Source organism: Zea mays, chromosome 3 (assembly GCF_902167145.1).
Source record: "Zea mays cultivar B73 chromosome 3, Zm-B73-REFERENCE-NAM-5.0, whole genome shotgun sequence".
Lineage (NCBI taxonomy): Eukaryota > Viridiplantae > Streptophyta > Magnoliopsida > Poales > Poaceae > Zea > Zea mays.
In genome coordinates this window covers 121,606,442-121,634,325 of record NC_050098.1, presented here as the reverse complement: position 1 = coordinate 121,634,325, position 27,884 = coordinate 121,606,442, and the positions used below count along the sequence as shown (strand labels likewise).

The 27,884-nt window shown below is 51.1% G+C and overlaps 1 non-coding gene and 1 pseudogene across 1 annotated transcript; both read right to left on the bottom strand.

Annotated features, from left to right (window-relative positions):
• Positions 1-25,029, bottom strand: part of LOC109945082 (dual specificity protein kinase shkE-like) — a 41,791-nt pseudogene extending 16,762 nt beyond the window's left edge.
• TRNAA-AGC (transfer RNA alanine (anticodon AGC)) lies at positions 20,776-20,848 on the bottom strand. Its single transcript has one exon. It is a non-coding gene; the product is annotated as a tRNA-Ala (tRNA).
• Positions 25,030-27,884: the final 2,855 nt, after the last annotated feature.

Sequence of the window (27,884 nt, the reverse complement as noted above, 5' to 3'; positions counted from 1 at the left end):
ATCTATTCGGAACGTGGGACCTCCGACCTATAAGGTCGAAATGCAGAAGTTTCTGGGCAAGGTAAATTATTTGCGGAGGTTTATTTCTAACCTGGTCGAGAAGATTGATGCCTTCACCCCTATTTTTTGACTTAAGAATGATGTCGAATTCACTTGGGGGGCAGAACAGCAGGAAGCATTTAATCTCATTAGAAAATATTTGTCTTCGTCTCCCGTATTAAAAGCACCTCAAGTAGGAGTACCATTCAGATTATACATTGCAGCCGAAGACAAGGTTATTGGGGCTGTTTTGACACAAGAGACCGGAGGAAAGGAGCATGTGGTGACCTATCTAAGTCGGAGGTTGGTGGATGCTGAAACGAGGTACACTTTCATTGAGAAATTATGCTTATGCTTGTTTTATGCATGCACCAAGTGTAGATGTTATTTACTGTCTAGTCGTTGCACTGTTTCTGGTCAAGCCGATGTGATCAAATACATGTTGCATAACCCAATTATGAGTGGTATTGGTAAGTGGGCTTATGCACTCATAGAATATAACTTGGCCTATGAACCATTGAAATCTATGAGAGGCCAGGTCGTAGCGGATTTTATTGTGGAACATCAGATTAATGATGCTCATAAACTAGACATATCATACCTCACTGTTACTCCGTGGACTTTATATTTTGACGGATCGGTTTGCAATGAAGGGCAAGGAATTGGCATCGTGCTTGTTTCACCAAGTAATGTCCCCTTCGACTTCTCTAGCCGATTGAAAACTTATTGCACTAACAATCAAGCCGAATATGAGGCCCTGTTGGCGTTTCGAGACAGGGGGTCCCTAAGCCGACGAGTGAGTGTGCTGCGTGCCCCAGCCCAGATGGTTCGAGCGCGTGGGCGAGCGCGAAGGGGGGAGAGGCGAGGTGGCCGGAGTCGAGCGTGAGAGAGGTGGAAGTCCCGCGGCCTTCGTGTTCGTCTCGCGCCCAGGTCAGGTGCGCTTGCAGTAGGGGGGTTACAAGCGTCCACGCGGGTGAGGGAAGCGAGCGGCCCCAAGAGAGCGCCTGTCCCGTCCTCGGTCCCGCGCGGCCAACCTTCTCTAAGAAGGCCCTGGCCCTCCCTTTTATAGTCGTAAGGAGAGGATCCAGGTGTACAATGGGGGTGTAGCAGAGTGCTACGTGTCTAGCGGAGAGAGAGCTAGCGCCCTAGGTACATGCCAATGTGGCAGCCGGAGAGATCTTGGCACCTTGCTGGCGTGATGTCGTGGCTGTCGGAGGTGCGACGGAGCCTGGCGGAGGGACAGCTGTTGGAGCGGTCGAGTCCCTGCTGACGTCGTCCTGCTTCCGTAAGAGAGCTGGGGGCTGCCGTCGTCACAGAGCTTGTGGAGCGTCATCATTGCCCGTCCGGCGGAGCTGGCCGGATGGGATGCCGGTCTTGTTCTCCGTGACCCGAGTCGATTCGGGGTAGGATGATGATGGCGCTTCCTGTCGACGTGGCGGGTCTGTGCCCTAGGCAGGGTGACGTGGGGGCTCCTCCGAAGCCGAGTCTGTCTTCTGTTGCCGAGGCCGAGCCCGAGCCAGGGGGTCGGGCGAGGCGGAAGTCGTTCGGCCGAGGCCGGGGCGGAGTCCGAGCCCTGGGGTCGGGCGAGGCGGAGTTTCGCCGTCTTCCGGGTCTTAGCCCGAGTCCGAGCCCTGGGGTCGGGCGGAGCGGAGTTCGCCGTCTTCCGGGTCTTAGCCCGAGTCCGAGCCCTGGGGTCGGGCGGAGCGGAGTTCGCCGTCTTCCGGGTCTTAGCCCGAGTCCGAGCCCTGGGGTCGGGCGGAGCGGAGTTTCATCGTCTTCCGGGTCTTAGCCCGAGTCCGAGCCCTGGGGTCGGGCGGAGCGGAGTTTCGTCGTCTTCCGGGTCTTAGCCCGAGTCCGAGCCCTGGGGTCGGGCGGAGCGGAGTTCGCCGTGGCGCCTTTGGCAAGGCCTGACTGCCTGTCAGGCTCACTCTGTCGAGTGGCACCGCAGTCGGAGTGGCGCAGGCGGCGCTGTCCTTCTGTCAGACTGGTCAGTGGAGCGGTGGAGTGACGGCGGTCACTTCGGCTCTGCTGGGGGGGCGCGTGTCAGGATAAAGGTGTCAGGCCACCTTTGCGTTAAATGCCCCTGCAATTTGGTCAGTCGGTGTGGCGATTTAGTCAAGGTTGCTTCTGAGCGAAGCCAAGGCCTCGGGCGAGCCGGTGATGTGTCCGCCATAAAAAGGGGGGCCTCGGGCGAGACGGAAGTCTCTCGAGGTCGGCTGCCCTTGGCCGAGGCTAGGCTCGGGTGAAGCGTGATCGAGTCACTCGTGTGGACTGATCCCTGACTTAATCGTACCCATCAGGCCTTTGCAGCTTTATGCTGATGGGGGTTACCAGCTGAGAATTAGGCGTCTTGAGGGTACCCCTAATTATGGTCCCCGACAGTAGCCCCCGAGCCTCGAAGGGAGTGTTAGCACTCGCTTGGAGGCTTTCGTCGCACTTTTTTGCAAGGGGACCAGCCTTTCTCGGTTGCATTTCGTTCCGGTGGGTGCGCGCGAGCGCACCCACCGGGTGTAGCCCCCGAGGCCTCGGAGGAGTGGTTACACTCCTTCGAGGTCTTAATACCTCGCGTAACGCTTCGGCTGGTCTGGTCGTTCCCTCATGCGAACTGGCCGTAGCCCGGGTGCACGGTCGGGGCCCAAGCTCTCGGGCTGGTATGTTGACGCTGTCAACGGTTTGGCCGGAGCCGATTTTTGCGAGAGCAGCCCCCGAGCCTCTGCACAGGGCGAGAGGACGATCAGGGACAGACTCGACTTTTTACATACGCCCCTACGTCGCCTTTCCGCAAGGAGGAGGGGGGGAGTGCGCCATGTTACCCTCGATGGGCACCGAACATGGTGTCTCCGGTGAGCTGCAAGCGGGTAATCCGAGTGGACGTCCGTGCCCCGTTCGTTGGGGGTCGGCTAGGGGCCCAGAGGCACGCCCAAAAGTACCTGCGGGTGATTTGCCGGACCCGGTCCCCTGGCGACGGGGTCCGAGGGCTCGATGCCTCCCTCCGATGGGATTCCGTTACAAGATCGTTCCCGCTGGTCTCGGAAATGTCCTAGGGTACCTCGGGAGCGCAGCCCGAGCCTCGGTTATGTATCGAACGTACCCCTGGTCATCCCTCGCTCGGTGTCTGAGGCGACTGTGAACCCTTCGGGGGCCAGCCTTCGAACCCCTGATCAGTAATGGGCGCGGAGCCCGAGTAGCCTGAGGCGGCCATGGAACCCTTCGGGGGGCTGGCCTTCGAACCCCTGACCAGTAGTGGGTGTCGGGCCCACGCGATCTGAGGCGACTGTTGAACCCTTCGGAGGGCCAGCCTTCGAACCCCTGATCAGTAGGGGGGCTCGGAGCCCGGTTCCTTCGCGGAGAAGGATCCTTTTCGGGGTATCCCCCTTTCCCGGTCCCTGTTGCAAGAGATAGAGAAAGAGGAAAAAGGAAAAGGATACGAAATCGAACGATGTGGCGTACCTTTTCTGACGTGGCTATTACGGCGAAAGCGAAGCGTCGCGCGCTCCTCTCGTCAGAGGCGCCGCCTGTCCCGCCGCGGAGTTAATGCGACGGGGCGAGTGGTTGGCGGGGCGGCCGTTGCGCGCGCGTGATCCGTTCAAGGAACGGGTCACGGGTGCACCGTCTTCACGCCGTGAGAGGAGGCTCTCTTGCTGTCCCAGGATGGGACGTGAGCCTGGCTGATGACGTGACTGCTGCGCCCGCCCGCCTGCCACCGCCATTACTGCCGGCCCACTTTCGGTCGCTTTGACCGACGCGCCAGGCTGGCGCCGTTGGGTCGTGTGCTGGGTCGCCTCAAGTCGCGGCATAGGCTCCACAACCGAAGAGGCGCGATGGTGGCACAAGTGGCGGTGCGGTTGCTTGCATGCAGCAACTGGCGTGCCGGTTGCTTGACGCGTGGGCCTGGGCTTCCAGGCTGGTGTGTCAGAAGTCGGAGAAGCGCGTCCACCTGGTGCGGTTGCATGCTGCCTGTATGGCTGCCCGCCCCTTCCGCCCGTTGGTCTGGGCAAAGGTGGGGGGTCGCCTGTAACCGCTGGACGGTCGTGCGCGCCACGCGCGGCGGTTTGGCTTCTTCTGCCCCGAGCCGGTTTGCATGACATGCGGGACCCAGCCCCCGAGTTGCAGGGGAGGGCCTTGGAGCGTGTTGGATAAGACTCAGCCCGCGGCGTCTGGGGGCGCACGTAGGGAGAGTTGCCTTTAAAAGGAGGGTGACTCCTTTCGGAAGGCAACCATGCCTTCTTCCTCCCTTATGCGTCGTGTCTTTCCATCTTCCAGGCCCCCGGATGGGGGGTATCCGCCGCCTTTCCGCCTCCTCGTTGGAGGAACGCAACTCCATGGGAGTTGGTACCTCTCAGCCATCGTTCGGCTTCAAGGATTTTCATCACGCAGCCCGGCCGCACCCCTCCACCGTCGGTCACCTGAGATGGCAACCTCCGGCTTGATGGTGGGGGAAAGCGAGCCGGGCTGCGGCCTCTGCCCCTCCCTCAGCCTCAAGGATTTTCATCACCAAGGCTGGGGAGGGGAGAGTGCCGAGTTGGGGTCGGCCCCCGCGCAGGCGGTGGCCTGCTCCTTCCACTCAGTGATGGGGGGAGGAGCGGGTATTGCCCGTGGCGCTGGCGGCTGCAGCGTGCCCGGTCTTCAGATGCGAGTGGCTTCGGGGCCGCTCGCGGCGCCGGCGTCCGCCACGGCAGCTGGAAGAGGTTCTTCCGCCGGCGCGATAGCCGGGGCCGGCCACGGGCTGACCTCCAACTTCTCGGCCTTCTGCCCGTCCTTGCCTCATAAGTTTTGGCATGGACGGGGGCCTCCTGGCAGCAGCATCCGCCCTGAGGTCAGTGCTGCCGTTGTTCGACCCCCCGGAGCAGAAGTCGTCGTCGTCGCCGCTGCTGGAGCAGGTGACGGCGCGCCGTTCGTCGGCCTTCCGTTGCTCCGCAGGCCTTCCCCCTCGGAGTGGGGTCGTTCGTACTTGCGGAGGGGGAACCGGAGTTCCGTTCGTAATGGCACTCCGAATGCCGGTGTTCTTTGTTCATTGTGGCTGTCGGGGCCTGAACATGTATGTAACTTCGGCACGGAGCCATGTTTTTTCCTCATTTTCGAGCACTAAGTCTCGCCTGTTGATTATCTGAACCGCTTTACCAAGCATGAGTCGCCCCGTGTCAAGGTGACGAGTGAGGTATCCGTATCTCGGAGGCGTAGGAATCCCTCGGCCCGATCGGCCTTGTTGTCTGGGGCTCCTCTAGCTTAGTTAAAGAGACCCTTCGGCCGCCCTTCGATGGGCCGAGGCCAGGGGTAGCGATATCAGTATGAACAGAGGCGGAGTTGGCTCGAGAATGGGAACCCGGTTGGCCGGAGCCTAGTCGTGTTGTCTGTCAGTGGAGCCGACGCCAAAGTCGATCAGCCGAGGCCTCGGGTCGGGCTGGCGCCCTTGGAAGCCGGTTGACCGAGGCCCCAGGGGTAACCGGCCGAGCCGCCTGCTCGGGCCGGATTCCTGGAGGAGTCCCTGGACCGCGTTGCCGTCCGAGGCTGGGTCGGACTTTGCTGAAGACGTCGTCGATGCCGAGGGTGCTATAGCTCCCTTCGGCGTGAAGACCCGAGCCTGCAGGATCAGATCGTCTTGTAGCGTGTTCCTTCTGCGGCCGCCGAGGCCAGAAAAACACACCCTCGCCGCGCTTGCGAAGCTGCGTCTTTTTTCCTCTTGTTTCGAGCATCTGGACCCTGTCGGTAACAGGGATGTTTGTGCGAGCGAGAGTTGCTTCTCGCGGAAGGGACGAGTGAGGTATCCGTATCCCAGAGGCGTGGGAATCCCTCGGCTCGGTCGGCCTTGCCGTTTACGCGTACTTTCACCCGTTCATGAGGCCCTGTCCCCGACTTAGTCGAGAAAGCTTGAAGGACTGCTTCTCGCGGAAGGGACGAGTGAGGTATCCGTATCCCAGAGGCGTGGGAATCCCTCGGCTCGGTCGGCATTGCCGTTTACGCGTACTTTCACCCGTTCATGAGGCCCTATCCCCGACTTAGTCGAGAAAGCTTGAAGGACTGCTTCAGCAGGAGAGCTTCCGAACGTGAAGACTTGTTCGGTCCACGGAGTCGCTTTATCCGAGCGCGAGTTACTTATCGCAGAAGGTGATGAGTGAGGTATCCGTATCCCGGAGGCGTAGGAGTCCCTCGGCTCGGTCAGCCTTGGCTGCTTACGTGTACTCCGTCGTTTCCAGGATCCGCTTTCCGAAGTAGTCAAGAAGCACGAAAGAAATCCTGCTAAAAAGAGATCCTTTTTCGAGGAAAAATTCGACGCAGAGGGGGTCTCCCCCCTTTTAGCCCCCGAGGGAGGGTCGGGCTTTGCCGAGGCTAGGCCGACCCTTCCTTGACGACTAAACTTTGCGTAGGTGCGAGGTATATGAACAACTTGAAAACATCTTAAGGGTAGAAGCGACGTAGCTGTTTGATGTTCCAAGCGTTGATGTAGACCTCGCCTTGATTGTTGGCCAGCTTGTATGTTCCGGGCTTCAGAACTTTGGCGATGACGAATGGCCCTTCCCAGGGGGGCGTGAGCTTGTGCCTCCCTCGGGCGTCTTGCCGCAGCCGAAGCACCAGATCGCCCATCTGGAGTTCTCGGGACCGGACCCCTCGGGCGTGGTAGCGTCGCAGGGACTGCTGGTACCGCGCCGAGTGTAGTAAGGCCCTGTCCCGAGCCTCCTCCAACTGGTCCAGCGATTCCTCTCGGCTAGCTTGGTTGCTTTGATCGGTGTAGGCCCTCGTCCTCGGGGAGCCGTATTCCAGGTCAGTGGGCAAGATAGCTTCGGCCCCGTAGACCAGGAAAAACGGCGTGAAACCCGTGGCACGACTCGGCGTCGTCCTTAGGCTCCAGACCACCGAGGGGAGTTCCTTCATCCATCGCTTGCCGAACTTGTTGAGGTCGTTGTAGATCCGAGGCTTGAGCCCCTGTAGAATCATGCTGTTGGCACGCTCTACTTGCCCATTCGACATGGGATGAGCCACGCGGCCCAGTCCACCCGGATATGGTGATCCTCGCAAAAATCCAAGAATTTTTTGCCGGTGAACTGGGTGCCGTTGTCGGTGATGATGGAGTTCGGGACCCCGAAGCGATGGATGATGTTGGTGAAGAACGCCACCGCCTGCTCGGACCTGATGCTGTTCAGAGGTCGGACCTCGATCCACTTGGAGAATTTGTCGATGGCGACCAGCAGGTGCGTGTAGCCCCCGGGCGCCTTCTGCAAGGGACCGACGAGGTCCAGACCCCATACAGCGAAGGGCCAGGTGATGGGTATTGTCTGCAGAGCCTGAGCGGGCAGGTGGGTCCGCTTCGCATAGAATTGGCACCCTTCGCAGGTGCGGACAATTCTAGTGGCGTCGGCCACCGCCGTTGGCCAGTAGAAGCCTTGCCGGAAAGCATTTCCGACGAGGGCTCGGGGCGCTGCGTGGTGGCCGCAAGCCCCCGAGTGTATTTCTTGCAGCAATTCCCGACCTTCGGCGATGGAGATGCATCGCTGGAGGATGCCCGAGGGGCTGCGATGGTAGAGCTCCTCTTCATCGCCCAGCAAGACGAATGACTTGGCGCGTCGCGCTACCCGCCGAGCCTCGACTTGGTCGAGGGGTAGCTCTCCTCGACGGAGATATTGCAGGTACGGGGCCTGCCAATCTCGATCTGGCGTGGCCCCGCTCTGCTCTTCCTCGACGACCAGTGCCTCGCCCTCGGGGGCCGAGGGTACCTCGGGCTGTGCCGAGGGTGCCTCGGGCGGAGCCGAGGGTACCTCGGGCTCGGGCGCGTCGTCGAGCTTGACAGAGGGTTGATGCAGATCCCGGGAGAAGACGTCCGGGGGGACCGTCGTTCGCCCCGAGGCTATTTTAGCCAGCTCGTCTGCGGTTTCGTTGTAGCGCCGAGCGATGTGGTTGAGCTCGAGCCCGAAGAACTTGTCTTCCAGGCGCCGAACCTCGTCGCAGTAGGCCTCCATCTTCGGGTCGCGGCAGTGGGAGTTCTTCATGACTTGGTCGATGACGAGCTGCGAATCACCGCGGGCGTCGAGGCGTCTGACCCCTAGCTCGATGGCGATCCGCAACCCATTGACCAGAGCTTCGTACTCGGCCACATTGTTGGACGCCGGGAAATGGAGGCGCAACACGTAGCGCAAGTGCTTTCCGAGGGGCGAGATGAAGAGCAGGCCCGCGCCGGCTCCTGTCTTCGTCAGTGACCCGTCGAAAAACATGGTCCAGAGCTCCGGTTGGATCGGAGCCGTCGGCAACTGGGTGTCGACCCATTCGGCCACGAAGTCCGCCAACACCTGGGACTTGATGGCCTTCCGAGGGGCGAACGAGATCGTTTCACCCATGATTTCCACCGCCCACTTCGCGATCCTGCCCGAGGCCTCTCGGCACTGGATGATCTCCCCCAGGGGGAAGGATGACACCACAGTTACCGGATGAGACTCGAAGTAGTGTCGCAGCTTCCGCCTTGTCAGGATCACAGCATACAGCAGCTTTTGAACTTGTGGGTAGCGAATCTTGGTCTCGGACAGCACTTCGCTGAAGAAGTAGACCGGCCTCTGAACGGGCAATGCATGCCCTTCCTCTTGCCTCTCGACCACAATCGCGGCGCTAACCACCTGAGTGGTCGCGGCGACGTAGACCAAGAGGGCTTCTCCATCCGCCGGGGGCACCAAGACAGGCGCCTTTGTAAGGAGTGCCTTCAGGTTGCCGAGGGCTTCCTCGGCCTCTAGGGTCCAAGCGAAACACTCGGCCTTCCTTAAGAGGCGGTACAGAGGCAGACCTCTTTCGCCGAGGCGTGAGATGAAGCGGCTCAGGGCCGCGAGGCATCCCATGACCCTCTGTACACCTTTTAAGTCCTTGATGGGTCCCATGCTGGTGATGGCCGCGATCTTCTCCGGGTTGGCTTCAATGCCTCGCTCGGAGACGATGAACCCTAGGAGCATGCCTCGGGGCACCCCGAAGACACACTTCTCAGGATTGAGCTTGACACCTTTCGCCTTGAGACATCGGAATGTCACTTCAAGGTCGGAGAGGAGGTCGGAAGCCTTCCTTGTCTTGACTACGATGTCATCGACGTAGGCCTCGACTGTGCGACCGATGTGTTCGCCGAACACATGGTTCATGCACCGCTGGTACGTCGCGCCCGCATTCCTCAAACCGAACGGCATGGTGACGTAACAGTACATGCCGAACGGTGTGATGAAAGAAGTCGCGAGCTGGTCGGACTCTTTCATCCGGATCTGGTGATACCCTGAGTAGGCATCGAGGAAGGACAGGGTTTCGCACTCAGCGGTGGAATCCACGATTTGGTCGATGCGAGGCAGAGGGTAGGGAACCTTCGGACATGCTTTGTTGAGACCAGTGTAGTCTACACACATCCGCCATTTCCCCCCTTTCTTCCTCACAAGCACAGGGTTGGCAAGCCATTCGGGATGGAATACCTCTTTGATGAACCCTGCTGCCATTAGCTTGTGGACCTCTTCGCCAATCACTCTGCGCTTCTCCTCGTCGAATCGGCGCAGAGGCTGCCCGACGGGTCGGGCTCCGGCCCGAATATCCAGCGAGTGCTCGGCGACATCCCTCGGTATGGCGGGCATGCCCGAGGGACTCCACGCAAAGACGTCGGCGTTTGCGCGGAGAAAGTCGACGAGCACTGCTTCCTATTTGGGGTCGAGCCCAGAACCGATCCGGACTTGCTTGGTGGTGTCGCCACTGGGGTCGAGAGGGACGGCCTTAACCGTCTCCGCTGGCTCGAAGTTGCCGGCATGGCGCTTCACGTCTGGCACCTCCTTGGAGAGGTTCTCCAAGTCGGCGATGAGGGCCTCAGACTCGGCGAGGGCCTCGGCGTACTCCACGCACTCCACGTCGCATTCGAACGCGTGTTTGTACGTGGGGCCGACGGTGATGACCCCGTTGGGGCCCGGCATCTTGAGCTTCAGGTAGGTGTAGTTGGGGATGGCCATGAACTTCGCGTAGCATGGCCTCCCTAGTACGGCGTGGTAGGTTCCTCGGAACCCGACCACCTCGAACGTCAGGGTCTCCCTTCGGAAGTTGGAGGGCGTCCCGAAGCAGACGGGGAGGTCGAGTCGCCCGAGGGGCTGGACGCGCTTCCCAGGGATGATCCCGTGGAAGGGCGCAGCGCCTGCTCGGATGGAGGACAGATCGACGCGCAGGAGCTTGAGGGTCTCGGCGTAGATGATGTTGAGGCAGCTGCCCCCATCCATCAGGACCTTGGTGAGCCTGACATTGCCGACAACGGGGTCGACGACGAGCGGGTATTTCCTCGGGCTCGGCACATGGTCGGGGTGGTCGGCCTGGTCGAAGGTGATGGGCTTGTCGGACCAGTCTAGGTAGACTGGCGCCGCCACCTTCACCGAGCAGACCTCCCGGCGCTCTTGCTTGCGGTGCCGAGCCGAGGCATTCGCCGCATGCCCTCCATAGATCATGAAGCAGTCGCGGACCTCGGGGAACTCTCCTGCTGGGTGATCTTCATTCTTGTCGTCGTCGCGGGCCCTGCCACCCTCGGCGGGTGGCCCGGCCCTGTGGAAGTGACGCCGAAGCATAACGCACTCCTCGAGGGTGTGCTTGACGGGCCCCTGATGATAGGGGCACGGCTCCTTGAGCATCTTGTCGAAGAGGTTTGCACCTCCGGGGGGCTTCCGAGGGTTCTTGTACTCGGCGGCGGCGACAAGGTCCGCGTCAGCGGCGTCGCGTTTCGGTTGCGACTTCTTCTTGCCTCTTTTCTTGGCGCCGCGCGGAGCAGACGCCTCGGGAGCCTCTTCCGATGGGCGGCCCTGGGGCTGCTTGTCCTTTCGGAAGATAGCCTCAACCGCCTCCTGGCCAGAGGCGAACTTGGTGGCGATGTCCATCAGCTCGCTCGCCCTGGTGGGGGTCTTGCGACCCAGCTTGCTCACCAGGTCGCGGCAAGTGGTGCCGGCGAGGAATGCGCCGATGACATCCGAGTCGGTGATGTTGGGCAGCTCGGTGCGCTGCTTCGAGAATCGCCGGATGTAGTCCCGGAGCGACTCTCCCGGCTGTTGCCGGCAACTTCGAAGGTCCCAGGAATTCCCGGGGCGCACGTATGTGCCCTGGAAATTGCCAGCGAAGGCTTGGACTAAGTCGTCCCAGTTGGAGATCTGCCCCGGAGGCAGGTGCTCCAACCAGGCGCGAGCAGTGTCGGAGAGGAACAGGGGGAGGTTACGGATGATGAGGTTGTCGTCGTCCGTCCCACCCAGTTGGCAGGCAAGGCGGTAGTCCGCGAGCCACAGTTCCGGTTTCGTTTCCCCCGAGTACTTCGTGATAGTAGTTGGGGGTCGGAACCGGGTCGGGAATGGCGCCCGTCGGATGGCCCGACTGAAGGCCTGCGGACCGGGTGGTTCAGGCGAGGGACTCCGATCCTCCCCGCTGTCGTAGCGCCCCCCACGCCTGGGGTGGTAGCCTCGGCGCACCCTTTCGTCGAGGTGGGCCCGACGGTCGCGCCGATGGTGCTCGTTGCCGAGGTGGCCCGGGGCCGCAGGCGCGGTGTTGCGCGTGCGTCCGGTGTAGACCGAGGCTTCCCGCATGAATCGGGAAGTCGCGACATGAGGTTCCGAGGGATATCCTTGCCTTCGGGAGGCAGTGCTCTCGGCCCGTCGGGCCGCAGCGCCTTCCAGGAGATTCTTGAGCTCTCCCTGGATTCGCCGACCCTCGGTGGTTGATGGCTCCGGCATCGCGCGGAGGAGCATCGCTGCGGCTGCCAGGTTCTGACCAACCCCGCTGGATGCGGGCGGCGGCCTGACCCTGGCATCGTTGGCGACGCGGTGCTGGAGACCTTGGGGCAGGTGACGTATTTCTCCGGCCAAGGGTTGGTCCGCCCATACCTGCCCGACGTCCCGACGGATCGGCTCAAGCGCTCCTGTTCCCTCGTTGAGCCTGGCCTGCGCCTCGCGGACTTGCTCGAGTTGTGGGTCGTAACCCCCCGCCGGAGCGGGGACCACAGCTAGCTCCCGTGGGATGTCGGCGCGAGGCACCGGCCTAGGAAGATCACCATCCTCCGGCATGCCGAGATGGTTGCCTTCGGAGGGATCCCCTAGCTCGATGTGGAAACATTCGCGGCTTGGGCCGCAGCTCTCGTCGCCAAGGCTGCGGCTTCCGTCGGAACAGTCGGAGAGGCAGTAGTCGCATGCGGTCATGAAGTCCCGCATGGCACTGGGGTTGCCAAGTCCGGAGAAATCCCAACAGATGCTGGGATCGTCATCTTCCTCAGACCCAGAGGGCCCATAGATCGAGACGTCCGTCAGTCGGTCCCAAGGCGACCGCATACGAAACCCCAGTGGGGTTGCACTCGCCTCAATGAGAGCGCCCGCCAAAACGAGGTCGTTTGGCGGGTAGAGGCCGAGTCGAAATGACGCAAGATGGGAGTTAGTCGGTACCTTTTGGTCGACGAGGAGCGACGTAGTCACATCAGGGACTGGTTGCACCGTCACCTCAGGTACGAGGGCGACGTCCTGCAGGCTTTCCGCGAGCGCGCTGGCGTCGTCTTCTTGTTCGGGGTCAGCGTGTCGCGGGGGGACGGCGCTTGCCTCCGTCTTGAACGCGAGGTCGACGTCCGGCGTGCCTTCCGTCGGGGCGTCGGGGGCGTCGATTCGCTCGACGGCCAACGAAGCGCGACCTCCCGCCTGGCCTTGATGGCCCCGCCTCCTCCTCCGTTGGCGGGGGAGAGAACGGAGCGAGCTCGAATGTTGCTCCTCCACCACGCGGGGAAGATGTCGTCGATTCCGCCGCCGGCGGGCGGGTTGTCGGCCGCCATTGTCGTTTTCGCGCGGCGGTGGAAGAAGTATCATGTCGTAGCTGCCGTCGAAGGACATGAACTCAAGAGTCCCGAAACGAAGCATCGTCCCGGGCCGGAGAGGTTGCTGGAGACTGCCCATCTGGAGCTTGACGGGGAGCTGTTCGTCAGCACGCAGCAGGCCCCTACCTGGCGCGCCAACTGTCGGCGTTTCGAGACAGGGGGGTCCCTAAGTCGACGAGTGAGTGTGCTGCGTGCCCCAGCCCAGATGGGTCGAGCGCGTGGGCGAGCGCGAAGGGGGGAGAGGCGAGGTGGCCGGAGTCGAGCGTGAGAGAGGTGGAAGTCTCGCGGCCTTCGTGTTCGTCTCGCGCCCAGGTCAGGTGCGCTTGCAGTAGGGGGGTTACAAGCGTCCACGCGGGTGAGGGAAGCGAGCGGCCCCAAGAGAGCGCCTGTCCCGTCCTCGGTCCCGCGCGGCCAACCTTCTCTAAGAAGGCCCTGGCCCTCCCTTTTATAGTCGTAAGGAGAGGATCCAGGTGTACAATGGGGGGTGTAGCAGAGTGCTACGTGTCTAGCGGAGAGAGAGCTAGCGCCCTAGGTACATGCCAATGTGGCAGCCGGAGAGATCTTGGCACCTTGCTGGCGTGATGTCGTGGCTGTCGGAGGTGCGACGGAGCCTGGTGGAGGGACAACTGTTGGAGCGGTCGAGTCCCTGCTGACGTCGTCCTGCTTCCGTAAGAGAGCTGGGGGCTGCCGTCGTCACAGAGCTTGTGGAGCGTCATCATTGCCCGTCCGGCGGAGCTGGCCGGATGGGATGCCGGTCTTGTTCTCCGTGACCCGAGTCGATTCGGGGTAGGATGATGATGGCGCTTCCTGTCGACGTGGCGGGTCTGTGCCCTAGGCAGGGTGACGTGGGGGCTCCTCCGAAGCCGAGTCTGTCTTCTGTTGCCGAGGCCGAGCCCGAGCCAGGGGGTCGGGCGAGGCGGAAGTCGTTCGGCCGAGGCCGGGGCGGAGTCCGAGCCCTGGGGTCGGGCGAGGCGGAGTTTCGCCGTCTTCCGGGTCTTAGCCCGAGTCCGAGCCCTGGGGTCGGGCGGAGCGGAGTTCGCCGTCTTCCGGGTCTTAGCCCGAGTCCGAGCCCTGGGGTCGGGCGGAGCGGAGTTCGCCGTCTTCCGGGTCTTAGCCCGAGTCCGAGCCCTGGGGTCGGGCGGAGCGGAGTTTCGTCGTCTTCCGGGTCTTAGCCCGAGTCCGAGCCCTGGGGTCGGGCGGAGCGGAGTTTCGTCGTGGCGCCTTTGGCAAGGCCTGACTGCCTGTCAGGCTCACTCTGTCGAGTGGCACCGCAGTCGGAGTGGCGCAGGCGGCGCTGTCCTTCTGTCAGACTGGTCAGTGGAGCGGTGGAGTGACGGCGGTCACTTCGGCTCTGCCGGGGGGGCGCGTGTCAGGATAAAGGTGTCAGGCCACCTTTGCGTTAAATGCCCCTGCAATTTGGTCAGTCGGTGTGGCGATTTAGTCAAGGTTGCTTCTGAGCGAAGCCAAGGCCTCGGGCGAGCCGGTGATGTGTCCGCCATAAAAAGGGGGGCCTCGGGCGAGACGGAAGTCTCTCGAGGTCGGCTGCCCTTGGCCGAGGCTAGGCTCGGGTGAAGCATGATCGAGTCACTCGTGTGGACTGATCCCTGACTTAATCGTACCCATCAGGCCTTTGCAGCTTTATGCTGATGGGGGTTACCAGCTGAGAATTAGGCGTCTTGAGGGTACCCCTAATTATGGTCCCCGACAGGCCCTTTTGTTCGGCTTGGAGCTTTTAAATTGTTTGGGAGTAAAGCATGTGAAGGCATTTGGTGATTCTCAGCTGGTTGTCCAACATGTATTAGAGGAATATTAATGTTTTGATGGTACTCTAAATAGTTATATCGAAAAGTGTTGGGGCATAATTCATTCTTTTGACGAATTCAATATTTAGCATATCTCTAGAGTTGAGAATCATAGAGCTAACAATTTGGCACAAGATGCATCAGATTATCGGATAAAGCGAGGGAGATTTCACAACACTGAAAATCTGATAACCGGTGCAGGGCCAATTCCCTAGGTCGCGGACTGTCCGAATAAAGACTCCGGACTGTCTGGGGTTGCCAGGAAAGTTCTCCTAATTGATTCGGCTGATAATGAAGCCGATGCAAGTGATTGGAGGACGCCCATAACTAATTATTTATGAAATCCCAATATTAGGATGGATAAGAACATTCGACGTACAACTTTCAAGTATGTTTTAATGAGTGATGAACTCTACCGCCGAACAGTCAATGACGTCCTGCTTAAGTGGTTGGGCCCATATGATGCTATATTAGCCATGGCCGAAGTATATGAAGGGATTTGTGGTACCCATCAATCAGCTCCAAAGATAAAGTGGTTGTTGCGAAGGTCTGACTTCTATTGGCCTAACATGATAGCTAATTGTTTCAAGTACTGCAAAGGATGCCAAGTATGTCAAAAATTCGGCGACTTACAGTTGGTCCCTGCAGCCGAATTACACCCTATCATCAAGTCTTGGCCTTTCATAGGATGGGGATTTGACTTTATAGGAGAGATTCATCCTTCATTATCAAAAGGGCATCGGTTCGTGTTAGTCGCCACCGACTACTTTACCAAGTGGACTGAAGTCGTTGCTCTGAAGAACATGACACACAGGGAGGTAATTGAGTTGATAACTGAACATATTATTCATAGGTTCGGTATTCCCCAGACCTTGACCACAGATCAAGGGACTTCTTTTATGTCAAAGGAGGTACGTGAGTTTGCTGAATTATATAGAATTAAGTTGCTCAATTCATCTCCATATTATGCTCAGGCCAATGGACAGACCGAGTCTAGTAATAGAACATTGATTAACTTGATAAAAAAGAAGATATCTGATAATCCTAAGCATTGGCATAGGATTTTGTCCGAAGCTTTGTGGGCTCACAGAATATCTAAACACAGTGCTACTAAAGTATCTCCTTTTGAGCTTGTCTATGGGCAGGAAGTAGTGTTGCCTGTGGAAATAAGTTTAAATGCTGTCAGGTTCGCCAGGCAAAATGATCTAACTGTCGGTTATTATTATAATTCAATGATGGACAATATTGATGAAGTAACCAATAAGAGGGTGTCAACCTTAGGAGAAATATGAAAGGACAAAATCATGGTAGCCAAGGCCTACAATAAGAAGGTCAAAGCTAAGTCGTTTCAGGTAGGGGACCTGGTGTGGAAGTCCATCCTGCCTATAAGAAACAAAGACCGAAAGTTTGGGAAATGGTCGCCAAGCTGGGAGGGTCCATACAAAGTAAAACAGGTAATATCTGGTAACACCTATTTATTGCAAACATTACAAGGCAAAGATTTGCCCAAGGCTTTGAATGGGCGTTTCCTCAAGCAGTACCATCCTAGTATGTGGCAAGATGCTTAAGAAAACTGATGTAATCACATCGAGTTAGTTGCTTTTGGTTTGCTCAGCTCCACCAAAAGGCAGGGGGCATATGTTGGGCACCAAATTGAGCCGACCGGACGGTCTGGCCCTGTGGCCGGATGGTCCGCGGTCCGAACGGTCCGCACCTGTGGGCCGAACGGTCCACGCGCGCAGAACGAATTAGGGTTCCGAGTTTTTTGCTGTGTTTGTTGACGGAATTAGCTCGGGGAGTTTGTTTGTAACGGGTGCAGCTCCCCTTCCTCTATAAAAGCAGAGGCATACGACCGATTTGTAATTTATCAATCGAATCAATAACACTTTTATCTCGCATTTATTTCCTGTACAATTAGGAGTATTTCTAGTCTAGTTCTAGTTTAGCCTCTCAATCCCCAAATTCTCCGCTTCTCTTCGACTCTATGTTGATTAGAGGAGTCTAGGTCAGTCTGCCCGAGCCTAGACAACTCCTAGGATCTCTCATCCCCGATGGGGTCCCTCCCGAGAGCGAGATCCAGGCGCCGCCGGCGACCTTTTGCCGCCCCTGCACACGCGCGGACCGTCCAGCCCCAGGGCGTGGACCGTGCGGCCGATAGATAGGAAATCCTAGCCCTGCGCCAGGTCACGGACCGTCCGGCCCCTGGCCGCGGACCGTCTGCCCTTGTGCAGAGAGCACCGCCACGGTTCGTGTTGAGTGATTGATGCCCGAAAAAGGTGTCAACAGGGGCCATGTAGCCAAACGTCCCTTTTGCACCTGTAATGTCCTTCGGATTCAAAGCCCTCAACACGAGCGACACCAAAATCGGTGATTTTAAGGTTTTGATGTGGATTGAGAAGCATGTTTTCGGTTTTAACGTCCCGATGCACTATCTTTCTCGAGTGTAGATAGCTCAGCCTGCAGAAGGGACCAAACAACACGATGGTTACCACAAGATACAAGAACAATACATCATAGTGGCCCCAATTTTTGTAAGATTTTTTTTGAAAAACTAGTAGGAGCTATGCCTTTCAATTAAGATGGAGAAGAAGTTATATACATGCTAAAAATGAAGGAACACCCTCCTAACAGTGTTCTGGACAGCACAAAGGTGCAAAAGAACAAAAGAGACTCTACGACTCTATGCTTCCCAAGTTAATGCCCTTCTTTGTTGCTCGATGTCCTCCTTTGCTAGAGGAAACTTGCACTCTACTCTGTTGAATCGCCTTCTTTCACTTTTCAGAATCTTGGCTTGGGATACCTCCCACCACTGCGCCAGCTTGGTAGGCTTCTCTTACGGAATGACTAGATTTTCATCAAAATGCCCCCAAGCCAAGGTGAGTCTCCAAACCGATTTGGCGAAAGGGCAAAGCAATGCCAAATGGATACAAGTTTCCAATGGCCCATTACATAGGGAGCAGTGATCGAAGGAGCCCCTGAATATGACATCTAGCATTTTCAGAGCCATTACATAACCTTTTCAGAAGCATCAATATCCTATATTGTGAATATGACTTCTAGACTTTTCAGACATCCCCTGCGTCTGTTCTACCAACGTTCACCCCTATGTCCGAACTTATGTGCTCACTGGATGTTGACATTTATCTGCAAACATATAACATAAAAGAAATTGTAGAGAAAATATATATATTACTAACTACTAATAATTATTGGCCATTCTATATAATAATAAATCAAAAGCTACTAAGCAATTTTTTATAACTAATTGATCACCATTATATCTGAAAAAAATAGATATTACTGATCAGAATAAATAATTACATATGTCTATTCTCCTCCATATAGTCAACTATTAATTATCGAATGTGAAAAAAACAAAAAAAGGAATGTATTATTGACGGTTGCTTATTGACTACTGAACATTATTACTAGTTGCAATACTAATTACTGAACATTATTACTAAACATTAGTCATTCCTATATAATAATAAAATCAAAAGGATACTTACCAAATAATAATAACGAACTCATCGCCATTATAACTGAAAAATATATATTACTCATCATATGCAATAATTGCATAGAGCTATTCTCCTACATATAGTCAGATACTTGTTATCAAATTTGAAAATAGTCAAAAAGGAAAGTTTTACTAACTGTCCATTATTATTACCCTATTGCTAAAATGCATATATTGCTGGTGCCAATAACTCAAAGAAATATTACTGATTAATGATTAACATTGCAAGATCACATTTATAACTGAGTGGATATATTACTGAGCGTATGCGCTTTATACATAGGGACGTGTTATATTACAAAAATATACTGAATTCATTGCTACCACTATATACAAACAAAAAGGACTAAGAACTAATGCAAAAATAAAAAAATTATATATAAAAAGAAACAAAAATTAATTAATGATGACAATTTGCTTATTGACTACTGCACATTACTACTCATTGATACGGTTGTTACCGAATATTATTACTGAATATTATTTATTGTTGTTACTCAAGTTCACATTGCTTATTGACTACTGAACATTATTACTGATTGGTATGGTTATTATTGAACATTTTTTACTTATTCTTACTCAGGTTTGCTGTTGTTACTGATGTTAATCACTAACTGAAATCTGTAAAAAAAAAAATATGCCGAACAAACTCATCGATTTTGCTGCAACGAACAAATTCTCCGAAAAAATCCGGTCGATTTGAAAGCCATTTTGTTCGGAAAACATCCAAGCACGTGATTTGGCAAAAAAAAGGATGATCGAAAAAACATATCTAGGATGAAAAGTCGATCGAAAACCCTAAATCCACTTCTTCTGCTCTCCTCGATTGAATTATGTGCTAACCGTAGCGCTATCTGTTAGCTTGAACAACTCAGAACCCTATCGAAAAGGGGACCAGTTCGCCCGTGAACACCGATTTGTGACCGATGGTTTTTGGAAACCCTAGAAACAACTGAAAGCGATCACAATTCACACGCGGTGGAACGAAATTTTGAATGAGCGAAACAACCAGCGACAACGAAGATGCGAGGAGGCAGGTAGAAAGTGTAAATGAGATTTAGTGGGCCCATTCGGTGGTAGACAATTGGATCCATGCACTAGCGATCTGTGTGATGGTATGTCAGTTGTCGCAGAATCGATGTGGTTGGGCTTGGTCGGTAAGGTTTGACATGATTGGTACGGTCCGAGTGAAGTTTCACCCTTGGTGATACATAGTATATGTGTGTGTATATATATATATAACTTTTTGTATATGAGGTTATATATAACTTTTTGTATGTGAGATTAGTTCTTTGATTTAGTTGACTAAACTTAGGTAAATAAATGACCTGCTACGGGCCCATTACCGATACGTGCCCAAGCTGCCAAGCCCAAAGCAAATCTACAAAAGGCCAAAAGCATTAGGTTCTAGGGTTTCCCTTACTATCTGGTATATCAAACAGAATTTAGCAAAATTGTAAAAAACAATATAAAATAGCGAAGTCGTGAATCCAACCATGTTGACAAGAACACAATTAGTAGAAACAAAAGTTAACCAAAGATGAACAATGTAGCAACTACCGTAGGTCCTCGTTTACATAGATGGGTCCATGGGAGACATTAAAAAAATAATGTCAACTATCTTATGAACTAAAAACCATACTTGTCAACTATTTACTATCTATTATATACTTATGGACATGTGGATTATACCTAAAAGAGGGGATTGCCGATTTTTTTAAATTGTGTTGTTGGTCCTATAATGTCCTTATGATTAGTAACTTTGAATGGTATGATGTCAATTTTATCATGTTGATGGTTGCCTCGTATGGCTTGTGAATTTGGCACGTCAATGTGTTCAACTAGTCATTGTTGTTCACTGACATGTTCAAGTGGGAATCATCAAATGTTAACTTCATATATAGCGAATATTCATGAGTACAAATAAGGTTACCACATCATTGATGGCATCTACACTCGGTAAAGCGGTTGATACTATGTTTACTACATCCCACAGACTCCAAAAGCAGCGGATGCATTAGAAACTCTAAGGGGGTGTTTGGCTTGAGAAATCACTCCATCCAAAATGAAGTGGTGTATCATAGGCCCATTCTTCAAATTTGATGGAATGACCACATTCCTCATATTAGTGCTAACTGGTTCTCAAATTAGTACTAACTAACTAACTATGAGGATTGAGGTGGTGATGTATCAACCCATTCTATTCCACAAACCAAACAAAAAAGTGAGACTTGAGAAGATGATAGAGCTCATTCAGCAAACCAAACACCCTATAACTAACTAAACTTTTAATAGTTTTTTTTTTGTCTCTTACCGCTTTCTCAATTAGGATTTTGAAACATTTTAATACGTAGTTTTTATGGTCTCTCACCGCTTTCTCATTTGGGATTTTTTTATTTCTTAATTTATGTATACGTATAATTACTCTAATCAACCGACAAAAAACATCAGACATGGAGCGGGTACGGAATACAGATTAGTTTTTCTCAGGTTTATGATTTTATCTATTAGATTTGTTCTTATCACAAAAATACAGAAGTTTGAGCTCCGTTTTTGGAAAGGAAAAAAAAAGGAGGGAAAGAAAAATCGAAAATAAATTATGGAGATGCGGGGTATCGATCCCCGTGCCTCTCGCATGCTAAGCGAGCGCTCTACCATCTGAGCTACATCCCCGAATTTGTTTTTTGATTATGTCTAGTAATTAATAAATGCATGCTATCCTCCTGGGCCATTAGCTTCCTCCAACTCATGAGCAGTCACCGGCATGCTTGAATGCATGGCTACCATCTGAGCGCGACCACCGCCTCCGTGTCGACATCGTCGTCGAGGTACACGTACACACGTCGTGCCACACCCGACGGCGACGACCGAGTGTGCAGCGGTTGCTGGGTATCGATGCAACGCCGAGCAGGCGTTTGACAAACCCATTGTAGCGTTGTCTGCTTGCCATCATGTCGCCGCCGAAAGGAATTTAAGACTGTTCGGTGGATGATCTAAAATATGAATACGGAACTGTAGATAGATACTATTTTTAAAGTAAAGTTTGAAATAGAGAATAAGGTATTGTGACTTAACCTTCTCTCGATCCCTTGTGCAGTTGCCTTTGCAACCGAGCAAGACCTGAACACTTTTATGCCGTTCGACTAAACTCTTGCAGGATGCCAATTTCTCCAAATCCGGCCGGGCGTGCCGCCGTGGTATGCAACCAAACATGAACGAAAAGAGCTAGTCTATTCATTTGGTTTTAATCCATACTGACTTTTACTATTTCTATAATATTTTATCTCTATAAATTATAGTTGTAGAAGTGTAAATAACCAATTTTAATCTGAAACAAACAAGCTCAAATGCACATCAAGATGCACATGGGATGATCGTGGACCCAATCCTACAGGCCAAATAGCCCGGTTTTACACATGCTGGCCTTTATTTGTGGTGTATTTCTTTTCTCAAAACTCATAATGTTCAAGTATTTCCTTGTTGGGTGTCTCTAGTTTCGCATCTAACCACATATATACCCTTCTTTTTAAAAGTTTGTATCATTGTCCCTGTTTTTCCTTTTAAAAAATTGAAGTTATCATCATTTGGTCCTATTCGGTGGTAACATCACTTAGGCCCCTTTGGAGCAGGAAGGATAAAATATTGGAATAGAAAAAACGTAGGGATAGGAAAGGAATTGACATGCACAATAGAACTCGGAAAATTTAAAGGAATCTTAAAAGCTAATTGTTTTTAGCTTTTATTCAATCTAGGAAATTAAAGAACAACCCATTGATTAGGGATGAAAACGGTCGGTAAACACTAAAACCATTACCGTTTTCATATTTTTTATCGGAAACAAAATCGAAAACGGTAACTCCGGAAACGGAAACGATATCGGTATTTCGGAAACATCGGAAACGAAAGTTTGGTGCGGAAAATAACCGGTAACGGTCGAAATCTAAAATACGATCGGTAAACATATCAAACTTCATAATACAACAAAGTTGACAAAAGACCACAAAGACCACAAGTTCACAATTCATGATATAACAAGTTCACAATATAACAAGTTCACAAGGATCACAAATTTATAATATAAAAAGTTTACAAAGATCACAAGTTCACAATATAACAAGTTCACAGTATAACAAGTTCATAAAGATCACAGGTTCACAGACTCAAAGTTCACAATATCCATTCGATCTAGCTGACATGAAATGCTTATTTATGAAATATTTTTTTCTCACATAAAGAGTTTTTCACAACCTCACAGGAAAACCCTAAAACCTAGTGTGTGGAAAAGACCAAATCATTAATCTCAACTGCCTTCCAACACCATCTATCCCAAAAAAATCTTAAGGCGTCCAAAAAATACAAAAATAAGTAATACTTATCTAGAGACGTACAGGCGATGCGAAAAATCACATGCTGAAAAATTCTGAGACACAATTCCGAAAAATTCCGAAACACAATTCCGGAAAATTCTGAGACACAAATCCGGTAATTTCCGACAAAAAACCGGTAACCGAAGTAAACGGTCGGTAAAACATCACGCCGATTCCGATACCGATTCCGATAGAAAATTCCGAAAACCGATTCTATTTTCGAAAAATACCGTTACCGATGAATCCGGTCGAAAAATTTCGATATCGGTTTTCGGAATACCGAAAAATTCTGAAACCGTTTTCATCCCTACCATTGATTAGCCACTAGTTGGAGCCCTCAACCATTTCTTGTCCTCATTCCTTGTGCATAGGGAAAATACAATGAGGTTTGAGTGGATTATGTTTTCCCATACTCTTCCTATGGAATTGAAGGGAAAGAAAATTTCCTCCAAGTTTCCTGCAGCCCATTCTATGAACCAAAGGGTGCTACAAAAATCATATCCTTAGAAACTGAAATCCTACACTTTTCTTTTGTTTCACCTACAAACCAAAGGAGGACTTGACGGGTACGTAAGGTGCAACCGATGTGTTGTTGAAAGCTTTTTTTTTGCTGAAGGTATCTCAGCAGTGAGCTAACTAATTATAAGAGGAATCGATTGAATTTTGGCTCAACACGTTAGAGAAGCCAACTGGTATAAGATAACATCCGTCAAATGATCGCATGCTGACAAATTCAGTGTTTGTGGATTCACCACCTTCCAAATATAAGATTTAATAAGAACATATCTCGTGCATATGAAAGTTTAGTGCACATGGTGCACAAATTAAATCATCACCACTCATCTTATATCTAACGTCTCTAATTGTTTGATATATTTTGCTAAGAACATCCTCTGATGTAGTGAGGTGTAGTGGTGAAATGTGTTATTTATAAATTGTAATGATTAACCAGAGACGTTATATCTAATATGGATAGTGATGATTTAATATGTGCACCATGTGCACTAAACTTCCATGTGCACCAGATATGTCCTAAGGAAGATAACATATTTCTGCTTATGTCCAGATTGCCAGGTTTGATTGGTATCTAAATCTACCGTGACAAAATGTTGCTCTTGCTGAAATCAAGGTGGGCTACTGGAGCAAGCTTGCCAATTGCCACATTGTATTAATTGTCATTAGGAAATAAAATAGACACAAAGATTTACGTGGAAAAATCTTCTCCAATACGGAGGAGTAAACAACCACGAGGAAACAGATCCACTATCAGCCACAGAGTACAAGTTATAGGAAGAGCCTATATTTATAGGCGTACAAGAAAGAATATTCCAAGGCATATTCCAAATATATAAAAGTAATTAGAGGCATATTCCAACAAATCTCCCCTTAACTCTAAATCCATAAAACTGTTATCAACGCCACTGGGATGCTAAATTTGAATATCAACCAAGTTTAAGGAATCATTAGACTTGGAACTGGAGCATGGCTTTGTATCACCAAAATAACCTCTCTTCTAGAACGCAATAGAAACAACTTCAGCATCAACTGTATAACATTGCAAGTAATAGAGATTATTCAAACGGTTGCCCTTCAAGATAATACGATTGCCACAAGAAACCTTAAAAACACCATCAATAGCAGCAAAATTGACATCAATAAGTTTCTTAATACTGCCATCATAAACTTGGATATAAATAGAGCCGATTCCAATAATCTCACATGTGGATTCATCTCCAATAACAACCTCACCAGCATGAGACTAAACATAAAACCAATCTCTATGCGAACAAATATGAAAAGTGCAAGTGGAATCGAGAACCCAAGAAGAGCACTTTTCAACAGAGGCAACACAGAGCTTCTCCACTATACAAAGTTTCAACAAAACTGGCTTCAGCAGAAGACTTATCCAATTCCTTTTTCTTTCTCTCCTCTTTATTTCTCACTTTGGGGCACTGAGAAATATGATGAGTATTTTTCTGCAATAACGACAATAAAGGTTGGATTTATAATCTTCAGATCCCGAACAATTAAATATTCACCTTTGGATTCAGAATGAAAATCAACATCAAATTTTTCCTTAGACAACAAATTTGACTTAACATTCTCAAAGGACAGTGAAGTATGATTACCATAAAGCATGATTTCCTTAAAATGATTAAAAGAAGGGGGCAATGAGACTACCAACAAAATTGTCTTACCTTCATCATCTATCTTCACATCAAGACTCTCAAGGTCCACAATAATTGAATTAAATTCATTAAGATGCGACTGCATAGATGTACCTTCTGACATGCGAATAATGTAAAGTCGCTCCTTGAGACGTAGCTTGTTTGCAATACTCTTGGTCATATATAGCTCCTCCAATTTCTTCCACAATGTTGCTGCGGATTTTTCATGCATTACTTCACGCAGAACATCAAAAGATAAACTGAGTTGTATGGCAGACAAAGCTCTCTCATCAATATCTTGCCACTTATCATCAGTCATGTCAGCAGGTCGTGTCTGCAACGCCTTTTGAATAACCAACTAGGTAAGAACAACCTTCATCTGAATCTACCAAATAGCAAAACTAATTTGCCATCAAACTTCGGAATATCAAATTTAGTTGACATAATACGAGATAAAAAATTCCGAAGTCAACGAAAGCGAGGGCAAAACCCAGCGGCAGTGGCGGCCACAATGTGGATAAAAACAATGTGTCTAACCCTAGCTCTGATACCACTTGTTAGGGAAATAAAATAGACACAAAGATTTACGTAGAAAATCTCCTCCAATATGGAGGAGCAAACAACCACGAGGAAACAGATCCACTATCAACCGCAGAGTACAAGTTACTTGGAGAGCCTATATTTATAGACGTACAAAAGGAATATTTAAAGGCATATTCCAAATATATAAAAGGAATTAGAGGCATGTTCCAACAATTGTCTAAATAAACATGTTGCCGGAAACATCATCTGCGTTTACGTACCCTAAGCAACGAGATGGTTGCGGGCATGCAGCTCGCCGTGTAGCTTGTTTGTGTTGACGTCAAAACTCTGCAACGACGACATGAAATGGCACGAGTATTAGGTCATGTTTATTTCGGATTATAATCTCTTTAGATTATATAATCTAGCGTAAATAATTCAGCAGATAAACAAACACCTAGATTATATGTTCAGATTATATAATTTAAAGCCCAGATTATGATAATCACACAATCTCCTCAAGGGTAGCTTATTTAAGATTATTTTTTGTAAAAGACCCACTACCCATGGTTATGTAAATAAAAATTACAATATATGCTATCCTTCTTTCCTCACCTCAAATAAACAAACAAGGGTATTGTTGTCTTTATGAATAATCTACATTTGTATAATCTAGACTACCAAACAACTACATGTAGATTATAATTTACCTAGATTATAATTTGGATTATATAATTTAGATTATAATCCAGATTATATAATCTATAAGCTGAAACAAATAGGTCCTTAGTAGGACATAGAGATGTAGTACATGTGGTTGTTGGAGCAAATGAAGTCTCGCATCTTCTGTGTTCTGGTGGATGTAGAAAGTAGCTTTCTAAAGACTCCGTTATGTGGTGTCTGATTGGATGTATAAGGAGGGATGGAAGGGAACGACCATAGTTTTTGTAATGTTTGGATGAGAGTCAAGTGGGGGAATTAAACAACGGAGTAATTTTTTGGTGGCGGCGTGATCCCAAAAAATTGAAGGGATGGTGTTGCCCCCAACTTATCCCAATTTGACCTCGAACCAAACACACCCATGGATAGCTAGGTCCACGATGAGATGGAGGTTCTGAGGCTGGCAGTCCACAAAACGAAGGTTCTCATGTTGCCCCAATTCCACTGGCAGAGTGGACACTAAAAACGATGGCCCGGCTTCCTCTTTGCCCAATGCACAATTGATAAAATAAGAGCTATATATGCTGATAGCTTTTCTTGATCCTAATAAGGCTTTCTCGTAGCAATTCCAATTGTGCTTTATAATAGTACACTATCTTAAAATATATGGCAACACTCATAAAAAACAACTTCAACAGAAAAATATAGGACACTCTATGAAATGACCTAAATATACTACAATCCACATTAATGCCTTATTTTCATTTTCTACATTATTCTCAATATTTTCTTTATTAATATTATAATTCATTTAAAAAATACATGATTTAGAGCTTAATTATTGGAACGCAACTTGTTTTTAGTGCTCTAAACACTTTGAACGATGTAGTATTTTAATTTTTAGGGTGCTATTTTGAATCACCTTATTGGAAATTCTCTCACCGCTCATGGAACATGATAAGTGATTGGTTAGTGTCGTCCTAAGAGTCAAAACTACATGATACCCCTGCATTGACTCCACCTTCTTAGGTTGTCTCCAACAGCTCCGCTATCTCACCCTCTATCACATTCTCTATTTTAAACTTCACTGTATAAATAGTATCTTCTACAGTGTCACGTTCTCTATTTTACACTATCTACGAAGACAGCCTTAAGCTTGTATCCGTTGATCCTTAATGCTATACGTTGCGTTTATTACGACTAGACTATCACCCTTGCGTTGATCTCGATCTAATATTCGACGAATCTAATTCCATTTGCTTCTTTCTTTGCTCAACATGGCACAATTTCATGTTCGTATGTTCGCGCACACCATGTAATGGAATTGTTGTAGCGAATGATGGATTCGTATCAAGCCGGGAACACCATGCACGTGAGCCGTCTGTCCGCTTGCATTGCCGGATTTCCCAATCCCACGGACAGAACCCAGCTGTTTATTTCCTTCGCTTCTCGACGTCATTGGCCTAACCTCTAGAGCGTCGTTGATATAGTTGCAGACTTGCCGTGCAGCTATAGATGTCCAGAAAGCACGTGGCCCGTTAGCCCGACACGAAGCACGTTATTTTAGCATGACACGAGCACGGCATGGCACGGATTGAAGCGGGCCCAGGCTCAACCCGGCTCGGATAGCGTGTCGGGCCCGACATACAATTGAGCCCGTTGGGCTGGCCCGAGCATGGCCCGGTATCTGCCGGGCCTTTTAACCGACCCGTTTGATCTAATACCCTAAAATCTAAATCCCCATTTCCCCACCCACCCCCGCAGCCAGTCCACAAGTCCCCCGATGGCCCAACACCCCAAACCGACGGCTGCCGCGTCCGCTCCTAACGCAAACCCTCCTAACACAAACCCTAACCCACTATCCCACTCTTCCTCCCTCTCGCTCCTGGCTCCCTCCTCCCTGCGGCGGTGCGGCGCACCCAGCACCTCCTCCCACCTCCTACGTTCTGGAGGGGCTCAGCGAGCGACGGGTGCGGTAGCGCGTGGTGGAGA